Here is a 7,678-nt window from a genome sequence, read left to right as displayed (position 1 = left end):
TGTTAACATGTCTGAGGAAGATGAACATGACCCTACATGGGTTATGGATGAGGAGTATGACGAAGATGATAAGGAAAATATTGCAATGGAGGATCGTCTTCTTGCAGAGGATGTGAGTGCATCGGACAATGACGAAGAATGTGGCAGGTCTGGTACTGAACTTCAACCATGGCATGATTTGGGGGAGTCTCGTATCGTTGTACATCATGACACATAATCGAGTCAAGTACCAGAACATCTTGAAGGTATGCTATCAATTAATATACTGACAGTTTGGTTGTTGCGATTTTTGATTAAGAAAATAATTCAATTGTATTATTATTATTACGTAGTACATGTAGGCGATACACCTGTTGATCCTTTTTTGTCTGAAATTCCACATTACACATATATTGATTAGGATCATCCGAGTGAGGCACAATCATGGACGCAGAGTTCGGGTTCAATCCAGGGTCCATGGCAATTGGGGGAAAAGTTGTTTGTTAACCAACACTTTACATCCAAAAAAGAGGCTCAGATGGCAATCAAGCGCAACCTCATGAAGGAGCATCAAGAAGCAATCGTGGTTGAGAGCACTCCCACAAAATTAAGCATGAAATGTTGTGCGCATGTCCAAGGTTGCCCGTGGAGGATCAGGGTAATTAAACCAACGTATGGTGAAAATTAGAAGGTAACAAAATGGGGTGGGGATCACAATTGCTTGAATGACCATATTTCTCAAGATCATCGACAACTTGATTCTGACGTTATCGCAGAACTTGTAGTAGGTATGTAATTTCAAATTAAAAGGTTGATCAAAATTTAAGTTCATATACATGTTGTTCTGTTAATGTTTATATCCAGCTGTTGTTATTCAGAGATGATAAAAAAGGAACCTTCAGTGTCCATTGCGCTCGTCCAGGAGAAGATAACTCATTCTTATGGTTTCAAAGTTTCATATAGAAAGACATGGTATACGAAGCAGAAAGCCATGGCAATATTATATGGTGATTGGGAGGAATCCTATGCATATTTACCCAGGTGGTGTGAATATATGCTTCGTTTTTCACCAGGTTCCTTTTACAATATTCAAACAAAGGATTGTTTTGTTGCGGGGCAGTTGGTTCTCGGAAAACGTGTATTTGTTTGTTGTTTCTGGACTTTCAGACAATGTTGTGAGGCATTTAAATTTTGCAAACCAATGATACAAATTGATGGCACTCATCTATACCAAAAATATAAGGGAAAGTTGTTGATTGCCATAGCTTAAGATGGTAATAATGAATGTCTGCCACTTGCATTTGCCGTTGTTAAAAACATGCACAATGGAACAAACAGCGGCATATAGGATAAACTATAATGCGCGCAAGAAAATATCAGAGTGTTTGGGAAATATACCAACGCAAAGTAGCTAAATGACCCTAACATCAACCTAAGGTCATAATAAAACAGCAAAAGTACTAAAAGAAAAACAAAATAATATACAATAACTCTCTGACAGCAAGGAGATTTAATCAATGCTCCATGTCATCCCCCTCAGCAGCATGGGATGACTCAGCAAATGCAGGATCTGGTGGTTCTGGATGCATCAGTGCATGAGACCACCATTCCCAGATTTGATTCCAACCGTGAATCCATGTGAACAACTCTTTGAAGTATTGTTTTCTCTGAAAGACAGAGTCTTGGTGTCTCTTCTCACAGAATCTCCGTTTGGCGGCTTTTATCCTCCGGTAATCCACATACATCTTTCAACTAGTATCAAAGAGTTTCACCACTTTCTTTCTCATTGCCTTCTTCCTTGTAGGATTACGCCTCATTTGAGGCTTCCTCACATGTTTGACATCATCCTCCATGAGACTTTTGTGGGTACAAAAAGAAGGACATATATGTTTAATATCAGAAATGACCACCCCAACGCAGTCTTGTGCTCTAAGAGAACCTCTTTTAGTTTTCTTTCATCATCAAAAGACAACCCTTCTTTATCAGACCCCTTCTTTTCAAGAACCTCAGAGACATCAGCAATCTTATCTTCAGATTGAACATGATCACAGTTTTTCAAATCCTCTTCAAGCTCTTGAATAGGAGTTTTCTCTTCATGAACCACCTTCTTTAAGACATCAAGTCTGAAACAATCACCATTTTCAATAGGTCTTTTCATACAATCAAAAACATTGACAATAATTGTTGCTTCATTCATTCTTAACACCAGCTTTCCTTGCTCTACGTCAATCATTGCACGAGATGTAGCCAAGAAAAGTCTACCCAACAGAAGAGGCATTTCATTTTCTGCCTCCATATCAAGCACCACAAAATCAGCAGGAAAGATGAACTTATCCACTTTCACCAGAACATCTTCTATTATATCATTGGGCTTCCTTAAAGTTCTATCGGCAAGCTGAAGAGATACCAAAGTAGGTTTCAACTCAGTGATCCCTAAGGATTTACAAACAGAAAGAGGCATCAAATTAATGCTAGCCTCAAGATCACATAATACCCTGCCAATTTTAGTTTTACCAATTTCAATAGGAATGTTGTAACTTCCAGGATCACGAAGCTTAGGAGGAAATTTCCTTGTAATAATAGCACTGCACTCCTCAGTGAGTGTTACTGTCTGACATTCCTGCAACTTGTGTTTTCTTGATAAAAGGTCCTTCATAAACTTGGCATAATTAGGCATACTAGCCAAGGCTTCAGCAAATGGAATATTAATGTGAAGCTTTTTGAAAATATCCAGGAACCTTCCATACTGTTGCTTCTGAGCATCCTGCTTGAATCTTTCAGGATAAGGTGCCATAGCTCTCACATAATCAGGACTCAACTCATGTTTCTTCTTTACAACTGGCTTCACCATTTCTGCAGGTTTTTCAATTTCTTTTTCAGGCTCACCTACAGTATCTAGCTTTTCTTCAACCTCAGGAGATGGAAGTATTTTACCACTTCTAGTTGTGATGGCCATACAATCTTCCTTTAGATTAGTAACTGTGTTACTAGGGAAAGTACCTGGAGTTTTGTCATCAATTTGCTTAGCTAGTTGGCCAATTTGATTCTCCAAATTTCTGATAGAAGCATTCGTGTTTTTGTTATTGGCCCTAGTCTCTTCCATGAAGGCATTGGAATGTTGAGCCACTTGTCCAACTAACCTCTCAAAATCAGAAGGCTCCTTGGTTTGGTTTGGTGGAGGCTGCAAGTAGTTGTTTGATTGGAAATCAAGACCAGTTCCTTGCACCCTCCTCTGAAAATTATTACTTCCCGAAGGAAAATTCTGATTCCTTGGAATATTTTGTGGTGGAGGTCTTTAATCATACCAAACACCATTCACCTGCACTTGTTGGGGAGGATCAGAAGACAACAGGGAAGGACATTCATTAGACTTATGTTTGCCTTGGAAATATTCACACACTACTGCAACAGCTTTAGTTTGAACAGTAGAAAGTTGCATCTTATCAAGCCTCTCTGTCAAAGTTGCCATTTGCTGAGATAATAATTTATTTTCAGCTAGCATCGCATCATTACCTTTCAGCTGAAGGATACCTCTCTTAGGCTTTGATGACAACACTTCATTTTCATTGGCAGCCATTCTCTCAATCAGCTTGAGAGTCTCGTTTGCCCTCAAAGTTTTAATAGTGCCACCTGCTGCACCATTCAACACCATCCGAACTTCAGGTTTACAACCGTTGAAGAAGATTCTCACCTGATTTCCAGCAGTCAAGTTATAATGAGGACACCTCCTCATTAGATCCTTGAATCTGTTCCATGCTGCACACATAGTTTCACCCTCTGATTGAGTGAAATTGGTGATATCATTCACCATCTGGTTGTATCTCTCCATCGAGAAGAATTCAGCAAAGAACTTCTGAGATAAATCATCACATGTAGGAATGCTTCCTGCAGGCTGCCTTTCCAACCAACTAAGAGCCTTTCCCTTAACAGCAAAAGGGAACAACCTCAACCGGATTGCGTCATTAGACACCTGAGGGTGTTTGGTTGAGTCACAGATCATCAAGAATCTGTCAATAAACCTGTGAGGATCTTCACTCTCCTCTCCTCCAAACTGAGCTCTCTCCACCAATTGAATATGGCAAGATTTGAGCTCCCAATTGTTGTTGGCAACATTAGGCTGAACAATGCTCGAGTTGGGCCTGTTGAACGATGGAGTCAGAATAGTATCCATGAATGGATTATCTGCTTCATTATTTCCTGCCATGGTGTGTGTTTCTTCAGACAGAATTTCTAACTCGTTGAATGCAAGCTTCTTCCGAGCAAGTTTTCTATTTCTCTTTTCAGTCTTTGTAATCTCCAAATCAAGTGGAAATTCTGGAATTTTACCTCGCATACAACTCAGAAAAGAGATTAGTAGCACTGTTCAAATATCACACAAAAATCAAAAATAAAAATAAAAATAAAAATAAAATCCAATCTTAAAGATCAAAATTAATTGATATAAGAAACGCCAATCACCGGCAACGGCGCCAAAAACTTGATGTTCACCGGCAAGTATACCGATCGCACAAGTAATACAGTGATAAGAAAAGTATCGTCTCCACAGAGATTAGGATCGAATATCAAATAATTGTCCTTTTAAGATGGGAGGAATTCAAATAGGTGTGTGAGAATTGTTGATTTGGGTAAAAATAAGAACTAAAAGTAAAGACTTATTTTTGGCTTTTTGTTATGAGAAATAAAACAGAGATTGATTTTGTAAAAATATGAGAAGGCATTGCAGCTAGAGTACACTCACCGAATGATTCCCACTTCTTACTTTGGATTGATTTACAACATTCATTTATATAATTACTCAGATAAATTATCATCTAAAAATATTATTATTTAACCCTCAACTCCTTGCAAGGTTAACCCTTTAACCCCAATTGGAACCCCAATTCCTTGCAATGTTCCTCGTGGATTTAAGCAATGAACATGATAAATTAAACATCTGCAATCAAATATACGTCTATTCCTAGCACGCATACAAATTGTTATCGTACTCCCTTTGAAGATTAAAAACCCCAATATTCCTATCTAGGGTTCTAACCCTCAAACTATCATCAACTATCAAATTGATCAGTTCTAATAAAGAAGATAGAAATTACTCACAGAGTAGAAATAAAGATAAATATATAAACGAGTAAATGTAAACCAATCCATCGTAACAAGGGTTCACATAAGGTTTGTGACCCTAACTACAATAAAAAGAACTTAGCCAACCATTATCATGACTGACCTAGCAATATTCAACATAAACTGGAAATTGGAAAAGAGAAGAAGATGAAATAGCTCCTTGCAAGACTCTCCCTAAGCACCACCGTCGTCTCTCTTGAATAGAATAGGATTGGATTCCTAATTCTGTCACGAGCATCCTATTTATATGTCTCTTTCATTCTTCCAAAATTGCCCTTCATAAAACACAAACATTTTTTCTCGCACAACGGCGCGGGTCTGCACCAAAGCGACGCCAACTTGCGCTACTTTTCTGTAAAGCGATCCTGGCAACGGCGCGGGTCTGCGCCATAGCAGAGCCAGTCCGCGCCACTTTCTAGAATTTTTATCAACGCTGAAGAATTCTCACACCGGCGCGGGTTGACACTAGTCCGCGCCAACTTGCTGGAATTTGTTCCACGCGGTCCTGGAAGTTCGCAACCCGGCGCCAGTGTGGCGCCAACTTGCGCCAACTCTCTGTATTTTGGCCCAAGGTTCACCGTGTGGAGTCGCGTCAACAAGCTTTTTACAATTTTGTAGATTTCACTTCTTCTACCTATATAAACACAACCAATAGGTGAGAAATATCATTGACATGGAAAGAATCAATATAGTAAGAAAATATGTATATAAATTGCTCTTTTATGACTCAATTCTTATCATTTTCAGCTTAGAAAACTACATTTTCCAGAGGCACATCACTTCCCTACTTCACTAAATTCCTTACTTTATCCCGTTTTAAATGTTGTATTATATTATTGATATGCATCGAAGTGAGCCATTGGGCGGAGTAGTCTCCAAAACCTCTGGGTTACTGAGATATATTCGTATATCTCACCCCGCTTTGGAGACTTTATTTCAGGTAGTGCCAGTGGAGTTGGAGCGGCGGGCAAGAGGCCCGTAGGATGAGCTTGGACAAAGAGCCATTTCTCATTTTGTGGCCATTGGGCCTAGGATAGACTTAGGACATGAACATTGTATGTAGAGTTAGGATTAAACATTGTATCATCGATGTTCATGCCATATTTTGTCTAAGTTTAGCTTTTGTGTACCACATTTTATTTTGGAGGATTTGTGTTATATATTGATGTTGTTTCCTTAAGGTTGTTGTAATATTGTAAAGAAGCATTGTAGATTGTATTCTCGAGACATTGTGTAATATTGAAGCAAGTATATGATGAAAGAGCAATAGGCCTATTGTAGGATTTGATTTATGCTTTATGTCAAAGAAATGCTTGCAAGGGAATTAATGTGATTGAAATAATTTAAGATTTGATAATGTAATTGTTGAGTGAACTCATTGATATAAATTGTAAAGGGTTGTAAGAGCACCAAGGCATTGCTTGTCCTTGGGTGCCACCCATGTTTATTAGGTAGAAATTGAGGTTAGATAACACACCTTCAAAGGTGGGATATTTTGGAAAAATAAAGGAAACCTTGGCGAAATTTCTAGAAATTATCAGATTTTGAGTGAAATTTGAGAAATCATATCTCCTTCCACAAATGTTCAATAGGGACGTACCATACACCGTTGTAAAGCTTGTGATGTCAACAACGTTGTGTCAATATTTGAGGTCAATAGGAGTTTTACGCAGACCTGTGGAAGCCAGAGAGCACAGACTGCTCAGAACGCCCCTGCACAAGGGGCTGTATCTGGCAGTTTTTGGGAAATTTATTCCCGCTTCTTTTCTTGGTCAAATTAGGTGCATGATATATCAAATTGAAGCTTGATGTGGCTAGTTTACGATATAAAAATTTGAGAGCAATTGGTTGAGTTGATTTTCCAGAATCATTGAGAGAGTGTTGGCTGTTTAGAGCCCTGTTTGAGGCTGGCTGGAAGATTTGCTTGTCCAACTTCAAACGGTGATAACCGGAGCAAACAAGAACTTTATGACTCGTGTAATAGCTTGTTAGAAATATAATTAAGTGTATAATAACATAATAAAATATAAAAAGCGCTCACCATGTGGATTTTCCGCAGTAATTAAAATACCGAACCATGTTCTGATAGGTAGAAAACGTAAAAGTGAAATTTAGGCTAAGTGGGTTTATGGGAATCCCTTAATGACTTGAGAGGAGTTTTGTATGATATTTAGGAATTTTATCTTATTATTTCACAAATAGTTATCAATTACGGTCACAAATTTTAATTATTACGCTTTATTATTATTTTAAATGCTAGCGTAATAAAAAGAAAAAAGTTTACTCGCACTTTTATAAATGAATTGCTGTGATTGTAACTGCACTTAATATCATAATTAATATTAACAATATAGGTACGCAACGGGCTGTTACACATGGCACCCTACGAGGCACTGTATGGTAGGAGGTGTCAGACTCCTACCTGTTGATCTGAGGTTGGAGATCGTGAATTGTTTGGCTTGAACTTTGTCCAAGAGACTACCCAGCAAATCCAGATGATCAGAGGAAAGCTGAAGCAAGCACAGAATCTCCAGAAGAGTTATTAGAATAACAAGCATCGGCCACTGGAGTTCAGTGATGA

General features: G+C 38.4%; 1 non-coding gene across 1 annotated transcript; it reads left to right on the top strand.

The window, feature by feature from the left end:
* The first annotated feature begins 3,686 nt into the window (after nt 1-3,686).
* Nucleotides 3,687-3,792, top strand: LOC133295553 (small nucleolar RNA R71). The gene has a single exon (XR_009749357.1). It is a non-coding gene; the product is annotated as a small nucleolar RNA R71 (small nucleolar RNA).
* Nucleotides 3,793-7,678: the final 3,886 nt, after the last annotated feature.

This window comes from Gastrolobium bilobum, unplaced genomic scaffold (genome assembly GCF_033153095.1).
Source record: "Gastrolobium bilobum isolate Gb01-03AN ecotype WA unplaced genomic scaffold, APGP_CSIRO_Gbil_v1 utg20321, whole genome shotgun sequence".
Lineage (NCBI taxonomy): Eukaryota > Viridiplantae > Streptophyta > Magnoliopsida > Fabales > Fabaceae > Gastrolobium > Gastrolobium bilobum.
The sequence above is the reverse complement of the archived record's forward strand: the minus strand, read 5'-3'. Positions and strand labels throughout refer to the sequence as shown.